This window comes from Trichosurus vulpecula, chromosome 7 (assembly GCF_011100635.1).
Source record: "Trichosurus vulpecula isolate mTriVul1 chromosome 7, mTriVul1.pri, whole genome shotgun sequence".
In the NCBI taxonomy this organism is placed as follows: Eukaryota; Metazoa; Chordata; class Mammalia; order Diprotodontia; family Phalangeridae; genus Trichosurus; species Trichosurus vulpecula.
In genome coordinates this window covers 246,958,392-246,981,858 of record NC_050579.1, presented here as the reverse complement: position 1 = coordinate 246,981,858, position 23,467 = coordinate 246,958,392, and positions in this window count along the sequence as shown.

The window sequence follows — 23,467 nt, the reverse complement described above, 5'->3', positions numbered from 1 at the left end:
AACTTCTAAAAACATTTAGAATATACAGAAAGGGAAGAATATTTATATGGGTGTATCAGCAAGGCAATAGTCACAACAGCAATGATAATTGTGAATATGCTTGTGTAGCTCTGTATCACAAAATGGAAGAGACTCTCCATAGAAAAGGGAGAAGAAGTAAAACATTTATTCAGACACCAAAGAACCAAATCCCCAAAGCAATAAGTTCAACCCATCCAAGCTGGAACCAACTCCCAAAAGCAGCAAGTCCTCTTCATCATAACGGCAAAGAAATTAAAACACAATATCACAGCATGGAACCTTGCCATCCCATTAGCCTACCCCCGTGCTGGGGCCTTCCCACAAACAAACTCACAGCACAGCTAGCACACCTACTCTCTCTCCCTCAGCTGTAACTGCTCTGAGCATTTCCTGCTCCACCCTTTCCTGTTCCTCTGTTCAGCAACCTCCTCCCACCACATATGACTTAGGCTTCCTGTGACAATAAACAAGTCACATGGGCCTATTAATGGGTGGGAAAGATCTTCAAATTTACATTACCATTACAATGGGAAGAAAGTAATGATATCTTTTTAAAGAAAAAGATGCTGAAAACAAAACTAAAACTGAAAAAGTTGAAGGGTAAGGACAAGGGGGAGATTTTTAACTGCTTAACTGAAAGGAATCAAACAGAAGAAGAATTAGATCACTAAATAAAAAGAGAAAGAAAAAAATCAATAAATTGAGCAAAACTCCAAACTAGGGAGATTCCAAACAGGAAATGAGTGGGGAGAAGGTTGAAAGGAAGAAGAGAGTCTTTGGGAGAAGGGTTGTCTGGAGGTACATAAAGCAAAAATAATTGTAAGGACAAAGTATTATCTTAAAAGAGAAAGAAGAACTAAAAGAAATCTTAATTCAGATAAAAAGTAGTATTAGAGAAACAAACGGAGAAAAGTATAACTTAACTCTTATAATTTTTTTTAATTTTTTTTAATTTAATTTATTTATTAACATATTTAGTTTTCAGCATTGGTTTTCAGAAGAGTTTGAATTACAAATTTTCTCCCCATTTCTACCCTCCTGCCCACTCCAAGATGGCATACATTCTGGTTGCCCTGTTCCCCAGTCGGCCCTCCCTTCTGTCACCCCACTCCCCTCCCATCCCCTTTTACCTTCCTTTCTTGTAGGGCAAGTTAAATTTCTACACCCCATTGCCTGTGTATCTTATTTTCTAGTTGCATGCAAAAACTTTTTTGTTGTTTTTGAACATCTGTTTTTAAAACCTTGAGTTCCAAATCCTCCCCCCTCCTCCCTTCCCACCCACCCTCCCTAAGAAGTCAAGCAATTCAACACAGGCCACAGTATAACCCTTCCACAATACTCATGTTGTGAAAGACTCACTGCATTTTGCTCCTTCCTAACCCATCCCCCTTTATTGAATTTTCTCCCTTGACCCTGTCCTCTTTCAAAAGTGTTTGTTTTTGATTACCTCCACCCCCATCTTCCCTCCCCTCCATCATCCCCCCCCTTTTTAATCTTTTTCCCTCTTCTTTCCTGTGTGGTAAGATACCCAATTGAGTATGTATGGTATTCCCTTCTCAGGCCAAATCTGATGAGAGCAAGATTCACTCATTCCCCCCTCACCTGCCCTCTCCCCCTCCTACCCCAGAACTGCTTTTCCTTGCCACCTTTATGCGAGATAATCCGCACCATTCTATCTCTCCCTATCTCCCTCTCTCAATATATTCCTCCCTCATCCCTTAATTTGATGTTATTTCTTTTAGATATCTTCCCTTCATCTTCAACTCACCCTGTGTCTGCTTGTCTGCTTTCTCTCTCTCTCTCTCTCTCTCTCTGTCTCTCTGTATATATACACACACATATATATATAAATATATGTATATATAATATATATTGTGCATATATATATGTACATATATATATACCCATACATATATACATACATACACATTCACTTATATATATATATATATATATATATATATATATATATATATATAAACTCTGAATATATATATATCTCCATATTCCCTTCAGCTACCCTAATACTGAGGTCTCATGAATCATACACATCATCTTTCCATATAGGAATGTAAACAAAACAGTTCAATTTTAGTGAGTCCCTTATGATTTCTCTTTCTTGTTTACCTTTTCATGCTTCTCTTGATTCTTCTGTTTGAAAGTCAAATTTTCTATTCAGCTCTGGTCTTTTCACTGAGAAAGCTTGAAAGTCCTCTATTTTATTGAAAATCCATATTTTGCCTTGGAGCATGATACTCAGTTTTGCTGGGTAGGTGATTCTAGGTTATAATCCTAGCTCCGTTGACCTTTGGAATATCATATTCCAAGCCCTTCGATCTCTTAATGTAGAAACTGCCAGATCTTGGGTTATTCTGATTGGGTTTCCACAATACTCATATTGTTTCTTTCTGGCTGCTTGCAGTATTTTCTCCTTGATCTGGGAGCTCTGGAATTTGGTGACAATATTCCTAGGAGATTTCTTTTTGGGATCTATTTGAGGAGGAAATCGATGAATTCTTTCAATTTCTATTTTGTCTTGTGGCTCTAGAATATCAGGGCAGTTCTCCTTGATAAGTTCTTGAAAGATGATGTCTAGGTTCTTTTTTTGATCATGGCTTTCAGGTAGTCCAATAATTTTAAAATTATCTGTCATGGATCTATTTTCCAGGTCAGTGGTTTTTCCAATGAGATATTTCACATTGTCTTCCACTTTTTCATTTCTGTGGTTCTATTTTATAATATCTTGATTTCTCATAAAGTCACTAGCTTCCACTTGCTCCAATCTAATTTTTAAGGTAGTATTTTCTTCAGTGGTCCATTGGACCTCCTTTTCCATTTGGTTAATTCTGCCTTTCAGGGAATTCTTCTCCTCATTGGCTTTTTGGAGTTCTTTTGCCATTTGAGTTAGTCTATTTTTTAAGGCGTTGTTTTCTTCAGTGTATTGTTCAGTGTTTTTTGGAGTTTCCTTTAGCAAGTCATTGACTTGTTTTTCATGGTTTTCTTGCATCCTTCTCATTTCTCTTCCAAATTTTTCCTCTACTTCTCTAACTTGCTTTTCCAAATCCTTTTTGAGCTCTTCCATGGCCTGGGACCAGTTCATGGTTTTTTTGGAGGCTTCTATTGTAGGCTCTTTGACTTTGTTGTCTTCTTTAGGCTGTATGTTTTGGTCTTCTTTGTCACCAAAAAAAGAATCCAAAGTCCGAGACTGAATCTGGGTGTGCTTTCGCGTCCTGGCCATATTCCCAAACAACTAACTTGACCCGTGAGTTTTTCAGTGGGGTATGACTGCTTGTAGACTAACGAGTTCTATGTTCCACGTTTGGGGAGGATGTGCCAGCTCTGCCACACCAGCACTACTCCTTCCCCAAGAACCCCCTACCAGGACTGGGCTTAAATCTTCAGCAGGATGTGTACTCCTGCTCTGATCTGCCACTTAATTCCTCCCACCAGGTGGGCCTGGGGCTGGAAGCAACTGCAGCTATAGCTGCCCCACTTCCGCTGCCCCTGGGGCCAGTAGCTGAACCGGGAACTCCTTCCACTCCCGCAGCTTTTCCCACTAACCTTCTCTGTTGTCTTTGGTGTTTGTGGGTTGAGAAGTCTGCTGACTGCCGCAGCTCACTTATTCGGGGCACTAGGGCATGCTCCGCCCGGCTCCTGGTCTGGTTGGTCCCCACCGCTCATGCTGGGCTCTGCTCTGCTCCCAGCTCCCAGCTCCCAGCTCCATGTGGGATAGACCTCATTCAGAGACCATCCAGGTTGTCCTGGGCTGGAGCCCTGCTTCCCTCTGCTGTTTTGTGGGTTCTGCAATTCTAGAATTGGTTCAGAGCCATTTTTATAGGTTTTTGGAGGGACTCGATGGGGGAGCTCACGCTAGCCCCTACTTTCCTGCTGCCCTCTTGGCTCCACCCCCCAACTCTTATAATTTTAAATAAATTGAATTAAGCAATCCCCTAAAATAAGGAGCATATTGGATAAGAAAACAAAACCCCACAACCTTTTCTTTACAAGAAACATGTCTAAAAATGAAAGATAGGCACAGTATCAAAATAAGACACTGGAAATTGTTCTGTTTTGTTTTTTTACTATGCATCAGGCAAATCCAAAAAAGCAGAAGTTGCAATCATGCTATCAGGCAAACAAACAAAAAAAATTAACAATATAGAGATAAACAAGGAAATTATGTTGAAGGTAACCACATACAATAAATCAAAATCAATATTAAACTTATGCCCCAATTGCCATAAGAATTAAATTCATAAGGGAAAAATTAAATGAGTTGCCAGAAGACACAGATTCATTGGTTATTGTGCTTCATGCTCAAAGAGGACCCAAATGATAACACTATATTGGAGTCATTGTACGGTGTGGCTGATAGTGGTGGATCAGACCAATGCATCCTCAAAAGGCTCTACCACAGTTTGGGCACAAATAGTACATATAAATATTTTCAGGAGAGATGTTCCTAAATTTGTACCTCTCACGTTACTTTGGAGCTACTGCAATTCTGCTTTTCTGCCCGAGTACTGCACTTTCTTTGATATGGGCATGCCATGCTGGGTGGTCCTGTGTTAGTACCTCCCGTGCCTCACAATCAATTCCAAAGTTCTTCAGAGACCTTGAAAGTGTCTTTGTGAGAGGATTCTGGGAAAATGGCAGAGTAGGTCAGAACATTGCAAGCTCTGAAGATTTTCCTCCACCAAAGAAATGAAGTAGTGCCTCAGGGCAAACACAGAGCAGTGAAAATAAATAAGGGTAGGGGCAGAACAGGGGTCTTCATGGGAAAATCTGAAAAGATCTGAAGAAAAACCCCAGGAGGAGGTTTCATCCCTGTGACGAGTAAACACCTCCAGGCCAGGGCCTGCTTAAACAACAATGGGCAAGTCCTGGGGTTAGCTGGGTTGGGAGGTTGCCTCAGTTGACAGTAAGGGGAGTTGGGCATCTGAGGTGGATCAGATCTAGGGAACCTCTGCTGACAAGGAACACCAAACTCAGCTGTAGAGACAAGGTGTGGGCAAGAATGGAGAAGCTCATACCTGGTGAGTGCAGAAGCAGTGAGGCAAGAAACTACTGGCTTTGGGCACTTGCAGGAGGCTGGAACTCTTGGTTTGAGTTCAAGGTCAGAGGGGAGAGCTGAAAAGGATCTGAGGCCAGAGACACCATCCCCCATATAGCAGGACTAGAGGAAATTATAAAAACTAAACTTAAATAAATGCATAGGCAAAAGGAGAAAAGAATCCAACTGACCGAGAGCTGCTATGGGAATAGAGAACACCAAGGTTTATCTTAAGAGAAGGATAATAAAGTAAAGAAACCCTCTCCTATCCCAAAGAATAATGTCATATGGTCACCTGCCCAAAAAGAATTCATTGAAGAACTTAAAAAACACTTTAAAAGTCAAATGAGAGAGATTGAGGAAAAGCTAAAAAGAAAAATAAGAATAATCCAAGAAAAACAAGAAGGTTATGAAAAGAAAGTCAGCCAATTAGAAAAGAAGATCCAGAATCTTAAGGAAGAAAATGACTCCTTGAAAATCAGAATTGGACAAGCAGAAGCCAGCAAAGTTATAAGAGCTCAAGAAATGTGTGTTTGTGTGTGTGTGTGTGTGTGTGTGTGTGTGTGTGTATAATGAAAAAATTGAAGAGAATGTGAAACATCTCATAAGAAAAACAAATGATCTAGAGAACAAATCAAGAAGAGAAAGCATAAGAATAATCAGACTATCTGAAAGCTATGATCCAAAAAAGAACATTGGTACAATAACACAAGAAATAATTGAAGAAAAGTGTTCTGAAGAATTAGAACAAGAGAGGAAAGTAGAAATAGAAAAGAATCCACTGATCACCACCTGAAAGAGATCCTATGAGGAAAGCTCATAGGAATATTATAGTCAAGTTCTGAAACCCCCAGCTCAAGGACAAAATATTACAAGCAACAAAAAACAAAACATTTACATATGGCAGCACCACAATTAGAATCACATAAGACCTAGCAGCGGTGACACTAAAAGATTGCAGGTATGGGAACACTTTATATTGAAAGGCATAAGAATCCAGTAAAGCTAAGCATAATTCTGAATGAAACAAAAATGGACATTTAATGAATTGTCAGAGTTTCAGGACTTTGGTTAAAAAAACTGAACTTAATAGAAAATTTGACATACAAGAACCAAGAGAAATATAAGGTACATGTCAATGACCAATTACAAGGGATTCAATAAGCATAGACTATTTACTTTTTGTGTATGTAAAAGGTAAACCCTATGTCTAAGATTGTTATTAGTAATTAGGTTTCTTATAAGAAAAATTGGGTTAGACCTGAGTATGATATGACTTCAAAAAGTAAAACTGTTGAAGAACAGCTAAAAGAGTCATTATCTTATACAAATAAGGTGTGAGAGGAAGAACCAATACAGAGGAATTAGATGGGGGAGGAGGGCTGTTAGTTCTGGAAACCTACTTTCATCAGGAATGGGTTCAAGAGGGAAAAATACACATACATCTAGAAGAGTATAAAAGTCTTCTAAATTTAGAAAGAAATAAAACTCTAAGGGGATGGGGGAGGAGGATGAAGTAGGGATCTTTAGAAGAGAGGGTGAGGGAATAGGTTAAAAGGGGGACATAGAAGGGTACTAAGATTAACAGAAATGGGAGAATAAGGGAGGGATTCTTGGGAGGATAAGTGAGAAATCTTTAGAGGGGAGGGTGAGTGAATAGGTCAAAGGGCTGTACAAAAGGTTGTTTTGATTTATGGGAAGTGGAGGATAAGGGAGTGATTGTTGTAGTGGGGTAGGTTAAGTAATAGGAGAGCAAGGTAGTGGGTAGAAGTAAAGTAGAGGAGTTAGGAGAGATAGGAAAAAAAGAGATACAAACCTAAAAACAAAGATTAGGAGTAGAATCTCTTATGGAAATTATATGTATATGTATATATGTATATATATATATGTGTGTGTGTGTGTGTGTGTATGTGTATGTATATATCAATATCTCTATGTGAATACATCCATGTTTGATTGGAGCCTGGGGGGAAGGGAAGAGGAAGGGGGAAAAAAGAACAGAGTAAAAAGTGTACAGCAGAGAACAAAAGAAAACATTTAAGGAAGCAAAGAAATGATTGACAGCTTTCAACATAATGCATTTATTTGCACATGTATAACACATTATTCAACATAATGCAAATATTTAATATATAGGCTTTCTTCAAATGGAATGTTACTGCTATATATTCTGAATCCTCTCCTACATTCTGCTGTGCACATGACATGTTTTTTCTTATTTTATAATTAAATTTATAATGTTTGTTTTTCTTTTCTTATGTATTTAAGTTTCAGTATTTGTCTAAAATTTTAAAAGATTTTAAGAAGCATCCTTGCATTGCTTCTTCTGTCCTCTGTGTGAGTACTTGGCTTAAGTTCTCCATAATATGGTGTTTTAGGTAAATGTACTTTTGGCATTCAAAAACCATGGTCATCCTATCAGAGTTGCACTCTCTACAGTAGAATTTGAATGCTTGGCAATTCAGCTTGAGAAAGGACCTCAGTGTCAGGTACTTTATCTTGGGAGGTGATCTTCAGAATCTTCCTAAGAGAATTTAAATGGAAGCTATTCAAGTTTCTTGGCACGGCAGCACTGGTAGACTGTCTAGGTTTCACAGGTATATAACAATGAGGTCAGCGCAACGGTTCTGTAGACCTTCAGAATGGTAAAAAGACTAATACCTCTTCTCTCCCACACTTTCCTTCAGAGCCTCCCAAACACTGAGCTAGGTCTGGTAATACATGCATAAGCTCTATGTGTACATCCCTGAAAAAATATACTCTTGAGGTAAGTGGACTTATCCACAGCATTCAAAATTTATCCATTTTCTGTAACCAATGATTCCACATATGGATAGTGTGGTGCTGGCTGGTGGGGAACCTCTGTTTTCTTGGTGTTAATTGTCAAGCCAAAATTAGTAAAGGCAGCAGAGAATCAATCAATACTCTGCTGCAGCTCAGCCTCAGAGGCTGTGCACATTCATCTGAAATCAAAAAGTCATGTGCCAACTCTCCCTCCACTTTTGTCATTGGTTGTAGCCTTTTGGAGTTATCAGGGTGGTAGCTGACCTTGATGCTGTTTTCACTCTCATTGAAGGTGTCTGACAACATCACTGAAAAATCTTTCTAAAAACATGGGAGCAAGCACATGATCCCGTAGAGATGGACTGCATACTTCCATAGTGTTCTCAACAGACTGTCATCCAATGCTGAAGCCATTGACTGTATATCTCAGGTTGAATGGTATTGGTGACTGGGAAAGTACAAGGGAATCATCCATTATCCAGAACCCATGCAATCATACCATCATGAAAATGGCATACAATATTGATGAATTTCTCTAGGCAAAAAAAAAATTGCCATAATTTTCCACAAACCCTCACAACTGACAGCATCTAAGGCCTTGGTCAGATCAGCAAACATTGTGTGCATTCTGTTCTGCTCCTGGCATTTCTCCTGGAATTATTGGGCAATTTCTGAAGCTACACAGGCTCTTGGGTAAATGACCATCTTCCAGGTGAAGGATAAGCCTATTAAGGAGGACTCTGTCAAGAACCTTGCCAGCAATGACTAAGAGAGGGATCCCCACCATGATTGTCATAGGACAATCTAGTTCCTTTTCCTTTATAGCAATGAACAGTAAGGCATCCTTGAATTCTTGGGGAATAATCTCCTCTTGCTATATAATCCAGCAAATTTCCATCAGCTTTTGTATGAGCAATGGACCCCCAGCCTTGTAAATTTCATCTGGAACATAGTCAACACCTGGCATTTTGCCAGAGAGAGGAGCCTAATGGCACTCAAAATGTTTTCTTCAGTTGGAAGTTTGGCTAGAGAAAGACTGAGGTATGTGGTCCACGGCTTCAGCATCAGCTGATGGCAGTCTGTTGAGAGCAAGATGGAAGTGTCCAGCCCCTCTCTCCAAGATCATGTCCTTATTGCTAGTCAATGTGGTTCCATCAGTGCTGAGTGGCTGTGATGCACCATAGTTCTTTGCCTCATAAATAGCCTTCAGGGCATCATAAAAGTGATTTGGATTGTTACTGTCAGTGTAAAATTGAATATTATCTGCCTTCTTATTGAGTTAAGAATCTAGCATCTCTCTAAGCTTTGCTTGTCCTTAACTTTTGACAGAGTTAAATGCTGCCATCTTATAGTTGAATTATCCTGCTGGTAAACCCTGGGGAGTTTTCATTGTTTAACAGCTTCTGAATTTTTCCATCACTTTTGTTAAACCAGTCTTCTTGCTTTCTAGTGTTCTGGCCTAGATGAGTAAATACAGTGTTATATACCAACTCTCTGAAAGCTCCCCACTCTTTTTTCTTCATAAAGAAGTCATGGAAGACATAGATCCAGAAGACATAGATAGTAAAGCAAGAATAGTGGGAGACTTTTAATGTCCCTCTCTTAGAATTGGAACAATATAGCACAAAGATTTTAAAAAAAGGAAGATATAAGATTGAATAAATTGTTGGAGAAACTAGAGCTAGAAGACTCATGACATCTTTTAAATGGGACCACTAAATATATATATATATATATATATATATATATATATATATATATATATATATATATATTTCTCAGGACCATATGGCATTTTTATAAAAATTGACCATTTTTTAGGTCCTAGAGATATTCTGCACAAATGTAAAGAGACAGAAGTAGTAAGCACATCTTTTACAGAGCATAACACGATAAAAATATCAACTGGTTCAGGGAATAAACACAAAAGACAAAACTCCAAATGTAGGCTTAAAAATGAAATCCTAAATAATGAGTGGAACAAAAAATGAATCATCGGAACAAATAATAATTACGTAAAAGAAAATAATCATGATAAAGAACAACAAAATTTCTGGGGTGTAACTGAGGCAGTCATCAGGAGATAAATAATATCTCTAAAAACATACATTAATGAAGCAGAAAAGGAGATAATTAATTAAATATGCATTTTAAAGTTTTGAAACCTAACAAATAAATTTTAAAAAATCACAAGAAAAATGAAAATGAAAGGTGAAGTAAATTGGAAACCAATGTCTATAGAAATGATAAAACTAAAAGCTGATGATTCAAAAACACTACCAAAATTTTAAACCTTTAGCTAACCCAATTAAAAAGAAAAGGCCAAAAAATCAAAGGACAAAATAGCATATGATAAAAATGAAATTCATAAGAAAAAATAATTGCCAGTACTTACTTTGCACAGTTATAGAGTGAAGTGAGCAGAACCAGAATAATTTATACAAATAAGAACATAATCATAATTATGAGATACTTCAAAACTTTTATCAGCGCAATGACCAACCATGATCTTAAAGAACCTATGATGAAACCTACTACTCATTTCAAACAGGCATGATTGATTCAGGTTTTGGGATAAAACTTTTTTTTGGACATGGGCAATTCAGGAATTTGTTTTGTTTGACTACATATGTTCACAACAAAGGTTCCCACCCCCACCCTAGGAAGAGTGGAAGATAATATAGATTTTTGTTTATTCACAAAATGAAATTAAAAAAATAAAACATAGACCTGGTGAAATGGAGACACTAGGGGCTTTTCCATCAAGACACTGAGGTAAAAGCAAGAATTTCCTTTGTTACTAATTTTTTTTAATTTAATGATATAAATTCTAGCAATAGCAATAAGAAAAAAAGAAACTGATGAAATAAGCTTAGGCAAAGAGGAAAGACAATTATTCCTCTGCATAGTTTATGTGATAGTTTATTTGGAGAACCTTAGTCAACTAAAATTCAAGTGAAATAATTAATAACTAGCAAATTTGCAAGATGTAAAATAAAGCTACATATATTATCAGCCTTCCTATATGTTACCAACTGAATCCAGCAGGTAGCAGAAGAAAAGGAAAATCCATAAATTACTACAGAATGCATTAAATATCTCAAAGCACAGCTCCATATATATATATGTATATGTGTGTGTGTGTGTGTGTATGTATATAATTATATTTCAGTTCAGCTATGCCAATGTAATAAAAATGTCAATAGTACTTAAATTAAATTACAGATTTTGTGCCATCTCAACCAAATTCCCTAAGGTTATTATTTTATAGAACTAAACAAAATCATAACAAAATCCATCTGAAGGAACAAAAGCTCAAGAATTACAAGGAAAATAGTGAAAAACGGCAATGAAGCAACATACTAGATCTCAGACTATGCCACAAGGTGGTAATCTTGGGTATGCTCATAAATGTTTAACACCCAGCTCTCCTGAAAAAAAAATATTACCCACCACACACTTTTTTTGGAGATAATCAAGCTTAAGTGTGTGAACCCAGGTTCACACAGCTAGTATCTGGGGCTGGATTTGAACTCAGGTGCTTCTGATCCCGGGACTGGTGTTCTATCCTCTGAGCTACCTAAACCCACCACATACTTTTAAGATTAGTCTACATTATTAATATTTTCTCCATCACTTTATTAAGTCTAGACACTCAACAAAACAATGTCACACCCTCATTGGTAAGCTTGGACAGCATTTGAAGTGTAAATGTTTAGAATGAAAATTTAGCAATCCGTTCTCAAGGTCTAGTATGAGCTGGTTCCACCATGTCCTTGATAGTAACAATCAAATGGAAAATCCAACCTGTATAACATTAGGTACACAATAAAAAGAAATAATTGAGGACAATACCATTATGCTTGCCAAAGACATAGTACCCCAGTAAAGAATATTTGTATTTGTTAAAAGTATATTTTGCAAAACTGCAGGGAAAACTAGGAAGTAGTCTGGTAGACATTAGGTTTAGACTAACATCTAATGCCACATGCAACCATAAATTCCTAATGGATTCATAAAGGTTTGAAAAAAGAGAATTTACATTAACACCTACTAAATGCCAGGCAGTGTGCTAAGCACTTTACAAATAGAATCTCATTTTATCCTCACAACAAGCCTGGGATGTTATTATCCCCATTTTAGAGTTGAGGAAACTGAAGTTAAGTGACCCATCATCACACATCTAGTTAGGGTCTCAGGTCATAGTTGAACTCAGCTCCTCTTGGCTACAGGCTCACAGCTTTATCCACTGTGTGAATTCATAAACAAGAAGATCAGGAATAAAATACCTTTCACAGCAACAGCTAGGGAAACCTTCCTGACCAAGCACAGGCTTGAGATGATAACAAAAGATAAAAGGACAGTTTTGATGGCATAAAAGTGAAAAGATTTTGCAACTACAGAATCAATGCTATTTGATTTACTTTTTTTTATTTTGAGATTAATAAACACTGAATAAAATTAGTACATCCATACGCATATTAGAATAGAAAAAGAATTATACATGAAACTATGAATCCCTATTATGTAACAACTTGCTTTTCTTTTAAATACATAATAATAATGCGACATGTAACTTTCAAAGCTTTCCTACTTGTCTGTGACTCCTTCTGGCTTTCCTTTCTGTTCTCTTCTGTGCATTTCCAAAACGTCTTTCAATAACCCTCTTTTCTTTCTTTTGTGGTTTTTTTTTGGAAGTTACTCTCTGTTACGCTACTCTCTCTGCCCCAGCCCACTAGAAAAGAAAAGAAAACCCTTTGTAACAGATATGCATAGTAAAACAAAAATGGGCTTAGATTTCGAAAGGAAACAGTTGATTGAGGGGAGAGGGTGGACATCTTTGCAGGTTAGAAACAGTGAGAAAAAAGGAAAGTGACAATTGTTGAAAAGGCTGTGGAAAAATAGGCTCACTGATATATGGTTGGTGGAGTTGTGAATTGGTCTAGTTCTTCTGGAAAGCTATTTGGAACTATATTCTTAAAGTCATTTTTCACCCAACAATACCCTTATCAGGCATATACTCCCAAAGCATCAAAGACAAAAGGAAAGGACATATCTACAAAAAGATTTATAGTAGTATTGTTTGTTACAAAGTAAGTGTCCATCAATTGGGGAAATATTGAATGAATAGGGTTACAATAGATTATTGCACAAAGGATAGATTCCCCTGGGAGAACTTACATGAATTGCTATTAAAGTGAAGTGAACAAAACCAGGAAAACCATTTATTTAATATATTTAATATAATATGTTTATTTATTTAAATGATATTTATTTAATGTTAATATTTATTTAATAATATATTTATTTAAAATTTAATTATTTAATATAATAATATCTATATTGTTGTAAAAGTAAACAAATTTGAAAAACTTAACTCTGATCAATGCAACAAGTAATCATGACCCCAGAAGACTGATAAAGAAGCACTCTTCCCACATCTCAGCAGAGAGGCAAAAACTGTAAAGGTATGGAGTTAGATATATATTGTCAAACACAACCAACATATGAATTTGTTTCATTACTATACTTATCAGTAGCTAAAACTAGGTAACGTTTATGCTGTACTTTAAGGTTTGAAAAAAAAACCAAACATTTTACAAATATCATCTCATTCAATCTTTGCAACAACTCTGGGATATAGGTGCCTTTGTTATTCCCATTTTATAGATGTCCTCATCTATAACTGAGATATATAGTGGTTAAGTGACTTGGCCAGTGACATACAACTAGTGTGTAAGGCCAGATTTAAATTCAGATCTCTCAAGGTCCAATACTCTTTACATTTCACTAGTTAGTTGTTAAGTCTAAAAGAGGACTTTCTGTTAGAGAAGACGGTTGAGAGAGAGTAATAATGGTGTCAAAAAGAGAAGGAGAAAATGCCAGTCTTCAAAAATGCACAGAAGAGAGTCAAAGCAAGTACAGAAGGGGACTCAGACAAACTAAAGAGTTTGAATATTACCATATTAAATTTAATATATACTGGAAGTCAAGCTGTGTATGTAATAAACGTTCCTGGCTTCGTATGTAAATTCTCTTCTTTTCTGGTCTTTGAATATGACAATTTTCATGGCTGCTTATGTTTATAAATGCCATGATATTAGAAAAAATAATGCTGAAACCATGACCAAAATAAATGAATAAATGGCTGAAAATAACCCAGATCTCCCTATATGGCTTTGGATGAGTCACACCCTCTCTAGACTTCAGTCTCCTCAACGGAAAAATAAGGCTATAGTCAATGACCACTTATGTCTATTCTTGCCCTTACATTTGTGATCCAGTGAATAGTTATCAAGTATCTGAAGATAATTGGGTTCAAAAGTAGAAAAAATTCATCCAAATACAAGGCAGTGACAAGGGAAGGTAATGAAAGAGCTACTAAGCCTAAAGTTTTTGAAATTGTGAAGTCAGGGATGGAATTTAAGGACAGGCCATTTACAAGGACTTGAGGAGGAGGAGATGGTCTAGACCAGGCCTGCACAATATATAGCCTGCCAAAGGATTTCTGGCTGCCTGTGAAAAATGTAGAGAATGTAAAAGAAAGTAAAGGTGTAGTGAGTGCTTTGTCTTTGCCCAGCTTAACCCGCTTTCCACTAGTCACTGTTGTGCCTGTCATGTAACTTAGGGGGTGGGTTGCCATTGCGCACTCTCTCCTGTTTGTTACATGACCCATGACAACCAGTCATTAACAACTTGTTTTCCATGGAACCAAGCCTAGCTGCCTCTGCTGCTGATGTGCTTGGCACAGGCCCCACCCCCACTAACAACTGCTTCCTTGAACTCAACCTAAAGTTAAACCAGTCTGCTGAACCTGTGCGAACAGGCTGAACCCCACCACTGGTGGCAACCAACCTTTTGTTGTGTAAAATTGGGACTCAATTAAAGAGCCTCACCCAAGGACCTAGAAGGCCATGTGTGGCCTTGAGGCTACAGGTTCCCCACCCCTGACATAAGGGTTATGAGAAGAATTGTCCCTTTACTGGGACTCTCAATAAATGCAGAACATTTGCTGTGCTTCACTTTGGATCAGGGTTGGAGACCATGGTCATGCCTTTCACTAGAAAAGCAGCCACCTGATCACTATGCCTTCCCATAACCCAGATGATTTTTCTTTTGAGTGGGACTAGTACTGTTTCTGCTCCTTCACTCTGTAGCCTACATTAATGCCCCAGGGTCTCTGCCTATGAGGTTTTCCTTGGAGTCCCTTTCTCCTCACTTCCCATTGGTGTTCTGAGTTCTTGGGGGAGGGGAGGGGATGTTTCTTTTCCCATGAGACCTTTTGTCTCGAAACAAATATTCTCATTCTGGGTCTATCCTCCATCTTCTTTTTTTGAGGGGGGAAGGCAGGGCAATTGGGGTTAAGTGACTTGCCCAAGGTCGCAGAGCTAGTAAGTGTGTCAAGTGTCTGAGGCCAGATTTGAACTCAGGTCCTCCTGACTCCAGGGCCAGTGCTCTACTCACTGCGACACCTAGCTGCCCCATATCCTATATCTTCTTGCCCCCTTCTTACCCTACCCCCCAACTAAATTTGCACTAAAATTCCTAGAAACCTCTAGATGACCATATATCAAGAATATTTTAGAAGGGATTCCTAGTCAGGTGGGGATTCTAAGATCCCTTCCAACTCTGCCATTCTGTGAAAATACGGTTGGAAGCAGCCAAAACAGAATGGGCACAGAGTAATGGGTCTGACAAAAGAAAAAAAATAGAAGTACAATCCATTAACTTAGTAGAACTTTTCCTTAGTATTTTATTCTTCACCTCTAAGCAATTTTACTATGGCATCGTGTTTTATAGTTACCAATATTTGACTTATCCTCTGTAGATGGTAAGTTCTATGAGGACAGAGACCACATTTTATCTAAACAGTGTGTTTCCTTCACTATCTTTCTTGGTGATTTACATGCAGTAAGTACTTAATAAATATTTATTCAATATGATGGCAATACAGAGAAAAAGTCACTAGTCTTAAGATATATGTGGAAGATAAAGCCTCAGAAGAGAAGATTTTCTGATAGATGCCAAAAATGGAGAGGAAAGAACTTAGCTACTATATTCAAAGAAGTCATTTTTTAAAAAATTTTCCCAGAATCAATGAGGACAAATAGCCTAGAATTAGAGACACATCAAGGAAATATTATATATATCAAGTCTCCCGAGCATTTCATCATTTGACTCTCAAACTACAGAGATTAAACTTTTTTTTCAAGTCTCAAGAGTTTTTTCTCCCTTTTGATCAGAAATTACTTAAAAAGCACCAATCAAGATTTTACCAGATATCTTTAAAAAACATACACAATGAAAGTTTGACCTAGGTGGTCCTAAATATGCATTAGACTAAAAGACAGAGACTTAGATCCAAAAATAAGCTGGCAAATCTAACACAGATAGATAGATAAACAGATAGAAATGTGAGATATATATATAATACAAATACATATAAAATACATGTGCACATGCATATACATGTCTGTATAGTATATATGCATACATATATGCATATAAATACACACATAAACATATGTGTGTATATATATGCATATACACATACATATAAATATACATGGTTTGGGGGCCAGGAAGACCTGGGTTCCAGTCTTGCAACTGATACATATTGATTCTGTGACCCTGGACATATTGCTGAACCTTTTAGTGTTCTCTAACAAGACTATAAGCTACATACATGGTTCCAACCAGCATTGCCCAAGGGAGTTTCTTCATTAGAGAGTTCTCTATACCATTGAAATCATAGTTTCATTCTCTAACCACCACTCCCTTCACAGATACACACACATTTTAGAAAGTCATGAGAGTAACATTCAAAAACCAACATACTTTCTAGGAATTCCTTTGAAAAGATCTTTACAATCAAAACTGGAGCAGTAACATACTTCATTTGAGAGATAAGTAGTCAAGATACTCAATAATACTCATGTAGAATTTAGAGGCTTTGGAAAACTGCAAATCTCCTTTAATGACCCCAGGTTTTCCATCAAAGCAAAGGCCCATCTTTTTTAAAGCCAACTTTCTACCAGTGCTGTTAAATTTCAGTCAGACATGGAATGCAATGGTCTCTGGAAAATTAAAAATGAGTATAATTTAGAGAGTAATGGAGGAGCACATGGTGAGCGTGACTTGGCTACAATACGTAACTGACGAGGAGCTCTGAAGAAGAGCCATATTGAAAACTATCATTAGGATTTGTATGGGAGGAAAGGATAATAGTTCGATCACTTGGCAAGGATGAGTAGGTCAATGGGTAGAGTGCTCCACTCATGTCCTTGCGATGTCAGGAGAGGTTAAGGAAGGCCCCAAGCATGCCCATTTAGCAAACTTAAGGGAGATCATGTACAAGAGTCACACAGTAGGCAGGAATGGGTTGCCATCTACATTGCTGGAAGGATATTCCAAATTGGCGAGATCACAGAACCATTTGATATTTTAGGATCTCAGAAGTCACCTAGTCTAACTCCCTCTTTAAAAAGGGGGGGGGGCTCTTTAAATAAAATTGACTCTTGATACATTTTGTTTTTATAGCAATCTCATTTCTAAATGTACCCTCCCCTATCCAATGAGCCAATAGTCATAGCAAAGAATAGAAAGGGGAAGTGAGTAATTCAGTGAAACTAACTCAAGGATGAACCAAAGCTGACAGAATGTGCAATGTTTCACAATCATAGACTCCCCACCTCTTCAAAGAAAAAAAGAAGGTGCTTTTTCTCATCTTTATGGACAAGCTTCATCATTAAAATTGTATTATGCCATGTTGAGTTTGATTTTTTTCTCTCCTAACCTCCTGTTTTAGAGAAGAGAAAACTGAAGCTAAGACAGGTAAAGTTACTCATCTAGATCATATAGCCCATATGTGGATTCTTTTCCTTTTGACCACAAACCTCAGTGTTTCTACTGTGGACAAACTTAAGTATTACTCCTTTTTTATATTTGACATTGTTCTTGGACCTCTTCCTTCCCATCTCATTTCTGCAGGCTTGCTGACATTTTCATTTAGTAATGCACAATCACCCGAGCATACCCATGGTATAAGGGTGGGATTCCACAAGTTCCTCTATATTCATTCTTTGTAGCCCCTCCATCCTCTCCATTCAGTAGAAATACTGAGGTATAGAGGTATTTCTAAGATGCGCCTCTGAGACCCTGAGTTTCCTTATGTTTCTCAAGGATATAATTTGAAGCTATAAACAGGTCTGATCTTGTTACGAATACTGAAGCTGCACTGTCCAGCATATATAAAAATAATTTTGTCCTTGTATGTATACAGTAAGTTTTAGAAGCCTGCGTCTCACTGCCATTCCCCTGGCAATTACGATATTCATGACATCATCTTACTTTTACAGTGTACTGTTCTTCATGTCAATTCAATTTGGAAATGTTATTAAACATCTTCTGGGTTCACAGTACTAAGTTAAGTGGTGGAGGAAATAGAGTGTCTGAGTGATTGAAATAGTTGGGTTAATGACTATTTATCACAATCTGAGATGCTGGGGGAGCATGGAGTGATAGAAGGTGACCTAGGTATGTGAGGCCGCCTGTGGTACATGGTACATAAAAAAGTCCATAAAGGATTGGGAAAGGGAAGATCAGGTCTGGAAATAGAAAATAAGAGCTAATGACCATAGAACCAAGGGGTTGGGGTGAGGTATGCAGGTAGGTCTATAGAAATAAGGTTATAAGTAATACCAATATTAGTAGTAGTTGCAGTATAATGAATAGATCCTTTTCCCTTTTCTTTTTTTCCCTTCAACTTTTAATCTATGCTTCCATGACCCTTTACTAAATGCAATTTTGTTGCATTATTGTCTGAAAAGTGTACATTTAATATTTTTGTTTTTCTGCATTTGGTTTTTATGTCATAATACATACTCAGGTTTTTGCGAAAGTGCCACATACTGCTGAGAAAAGGTACCTGCCTTTCTATTCTCATTCAGTTTTCTCCAGAGGTGTATCATATCTAACTTTGGCTCCTTTCTTATTTATTTTATGGTTAGATTTATCTAACTTTGAAATGGGAAAGTTGAGGTCCCCACTAGCCTAATTTTACTCTCTCTTTCCTCTTGTAACTCATTTAACTTTTCCTTTAAGAATTTGAATGCTATGCCATTTGGTGAATATGTGTTGAGTATTGAAATTACTTTATTATCTACAGTGCCTTTTAGCAAGATGTAGTTTCCCTGTTTATGTCTTTTAATTAGGTTTATTTTTTTCTTTTGCTTTGTCTAAGATCATGATTGCTACTCTTGCCTTTTTTACTTCAGCTGAAGCATAATAGATTCTGCTACAGGGCTTTATTCTAACTCTGTATGTGTCTTTTTCTTTCAAGCGTGTCTCTTGGAAACAACATTTTATTGCATTTTGGTTTATAATCCATTCCCATATCCCCTTCTACTTGATAGGTGAGTTCCTCTCATTCACATTCACAGTTAATGATTGCTATCCATCCTTTTCCCTTCTATTTAGCCTTCTCTCTCTTTTGATTTTGTCCCTCCTCTGAAGTATACTTTCCTTCTGACCACTGCCTTCTTTTATCCAGGGTCCTTTTTATTACCACCACCACTCCACCTTTATTTTGTCTCTTTTCCCTCCTACTTCACAGTTGGGTAAAATAAATTTCTATTACCAACTAAGTGTGCATGTGTGTGTGTGTGTGTGTGTGTGTGTATGTGTGTGTGTGTGTGTATGTACCTATATATCCTTCTTTGAACCAGTTTAGACATGAGTGAGGTTCCAGCATTGCCTGCTCCCTCCCCGTTTTCCCTTCCATCATAAAAGCTCTTCCTTGCACACCTTGCACATGAGATAATTTCCCTCATTCTTCCTCTCCCTTCTCCCTTCTTTCAGAGCACCCATTTTTCTCACCTATCCATTTTTATATCATCCCAACATAACTGACTTTCTCCTATAACTTCTTTCTATGTAGAATTTGTTTAACTGCTTTAATAATAATGACATTCTTAGAAGATACATATATCATCTTCCCATATAGAAAGGTAAACAGTTTAACCTTATTTAGTCCCTTACGATATCTCTTTCATGTTTACCTTCTTAGGCTTCTCTTGAGTCTTATATTTGAAAGTCAAATTTTCTATTCAGCTCTGGTCTTTTCATTGAGAATCCTCGAGAATCCCCTATTTCATTAAATATCCTTTTTTTTGCTTGAGGAATTATACTTAGTTTTGCTTGGTAGGTTATATTTTTATTGGAATCCCACATCTTTTACCCTCTAGAATAGCATATTCCAAGCCCTCTGCTCCTGTATCCTGTTAGCTGCTAAATCTTGTGTGATCCTGACTATGGCTCCATAGTATTTGAATGGCTTCTTTCTGGCTGCTTGACATATTTTCCCTCTGCCCTGAGAGCTGTAGAATTTGGCTATAATATTACTGGAAGTTTTCATTTTGGTAACTCCTTCAATTGATGATTGGTAGATTCTTTCAATTCTATTTTACCCTCTGGTTCAAGGATATCAGAGAAGTAATTCCTCAATTACCTCTTTGTACCTATTTTCTAAGTCAGTTGTTTTTCCCTTGAGATGTTTTACATTTTCTTCTATTTTCTTCATTCTTTTGACCTTGTTTTGGTATTTCTTCATGTTTCATGGAATCATTAGCTTCCACTTGCTTAATTCTAATTTTTAAGCATTTTTTTCAGTGAGCTTTTGTACCTTTTTCCATTTGATTAATTCTGTTTTTAAAGGTGTTTATTTTCCTCAGTATTGTTGTGCCTCTTTTATCAAGCTGTTGTTTTTCATAATTTTTTTCATTTGCTTTCATTTCTTTGCCTGTTTTTATCACTATTATTTGAATTTTAAAATAATGTTTTGCTCTCCTAAGCATTCTTATTAGGTTTCTATCCAATTCACATATTTCTTTGAGGTTTTGTTTGTAGCCATTTTGACTTCATTGTCTTCTGAGTTTATGTTTTGATCATCCCTGTCACCATAGTAGCTTTTTACGGCCAGATACTTTTTTGTTGTTTTCTCATCTTTTTCTCATCTTTTCACCCTATTTTTTTTTAATCTGGAATTTTATGTTAGAGTTGAGCTCTGTTGCCATTTGGCTGGGAGGGACAGAGGGGGGAGTTAGGGGCACTGTCTCAAGCTTCAGGCTTTTTCACCCTGCTATTATCAGAGCTAGTTCTAGGGGTTTGGAAGTTTTCAATGCTTCCAAGGTGGTGTGACATTGGAGAAGTGTGGTCACTGCTCTCTTGGTCTATACTCTGGTCATTACCTAAGAAGGGCCCTTGAATCTTTGGGATTGTAATTGATACTACTCCTCAGGGATCCTCATCTCCTGGGACCAGAAGTAATACTACCCCTTCAGGAATTCCATTCACTTTTGATTAAAAGGGTTCCTCTGCCCTTGAACTATGACCGAGAAGTCAATACAGGTAATCGAGTTATCAATCAGTTGCCCCTCAGGTCTCCCAATTCCTTTTGACTGAAAGTGCTCTTCTCTGCCCTTGAGGGTAAAGGAAATGGAGTTGCCAAACAGCATCTGTTCCTAACATCCGGTGCTAACATAGGGGTACCCTGTAATCTTTCTGACCAGTTTCCAGGTTCCCTTACTGTCTCTGGCTTGAGAGCTCCTGAAGTGATTGCTGCTTCTGTTACCACCACCTAGACACACCACTGGTGTTAGATGTGGTCTCTGGGCCAGCCTCCTCCCCTACATCACAGATCTCTATCCTGATTTCCTATGTTTTCTTGGGGTATAAGAATGTCTCACTCTAATTTTTTATTGGCTCTGCCACTCTAAGATTAAATTTGAAGTATTATTTTAAAGTTGTTTGGAGGAGAATGTTGGGAAAACTCACCATAGTACATTTTCCACTCTGCCATCTTGGCACCTTAATATATGTTAACAGAACATTCTCATTGCTGGGGTAGATCCTGATATCACAAATCCACTCTTAATTTTTTTGTAAACTATTTCCTTAAATATCATATAGGTAATAGCAATATTTTTCCAGAGGAGACACAATACGCTATGACAGAAAAAAGCTTGAATTTGAGTCAGAGGAATTAGGTTGGAATCCCTGGCTATGATTTAAATCACTTCTGAGAGCTTCAGTGTCACTTCCCTGTGAATGTCAGCTCTCTTCTCTAGACACAGCTTGGTACAGTAGAAAAAATCACTAGAGTTAGAGCTAAAGGACTTGGGTTAAAATCTCATTTTTGCCACCTGTGTGGCTCAGGCAAATTACTTAATCTCTCTGGGCTTCAGTTCCTTCATCTGTAAAAAGAGGAGTTTAACATAGACAACTTCTTAGAATCCTTCCAGTTCCAAATCTGTGATCCTGACTTATGTTTTTCTGGGATCTGTAAAATGAGAGGGATTATATACTAGATGATATCTATGGTATTTTTGAGCTCTAAATTCTATCTTATTCTCACTCTCTTTTTCCACGTATATAGACATATTTTTATATACATACACATATGTATAATAAGTGGGTACCCCATACTCTTGTATGCACAAGAGTTCAATTAAATAACATCACCCCAACACCGAGGTACCTTTGACAAACTTTATTGCAACTCACAAAGGAAGGAGGAAAGTAACTGTTAGTGGGAACTGTCTTGGTGTGTAGTCCCCATTCCCAAATTAGGCAACACACAGAGGTATCCATATTCTAGTCAAGGCCCTAAGACCTTCAGGGCTTGACTTTATATATCATTTTAGACAAAGCCAGTATGACACCAATGCCCTGTTATCTATAAGACTAGTGAAGTGAAGGTATTCTCTGAGTTACCTAATAAGGAGGTTAGACTACAGAGCAGGGAGCTAAGAATAAACAACGGGGAAGTAGGAAGGTTAACCTAATAGGGAAACATGGGGCTGAAAATGGGTTTGAGGAGAATGGGATCATCCCTATCAAACCAGGTTTCATTGGCTCACTATATATGGAGAGGGGTACCCCATGTGGGTCAATTATACTACACCTATGATTGATAAATGTCCCAATAGAATAGAAATGATCTCATGAATTGCCCTCCTGGGAGGCTACACCTTCCCAAGTTAAGTTTGCATTCACCTCAAGAACTTGCTTATATGCTAGATTTAAGATAGTAATTCAATTATATCTTTCTGTTTATAGGCTCTCTTGCTTAAAGAAACTTGTGGTTTCCTAAAGGTATGCCTTTAGTGTACACCTTAGTATACCTTTCTTGCTCATGAGACTTCTACACTGAAGCAAGAATGTTTCTTCCATTTCTCTAAAGGGATCACAACCTCTTCCTAGTTCTCTACTCAATCACACGGACAAGAATTTGGGGGACTGTGTTACTTTTTTCAGGGCATATACGATAACATGAGGCAGGGGAAAACTGATAGGAGAATAAACAACAAAAATGAACACTCTTTAGTTTTGACTGCAGACAGGGAATCAGACCTCTGTTTCCTTCTGCCTCTTCCCTAACCAAGCAAAAACAGAATGATGTCAATAGATAGTATCAATGGGATTGCAACCCCCAAATATCTCAAGAGGAGGGAAAGGAAGTTGTCACCTAGAATATATACATACTGCTTGACCATCCTGACTTTCCTTCCTCTCATTTGGTGTGCAAGATAGAGAGTGATTCCTGGTTTC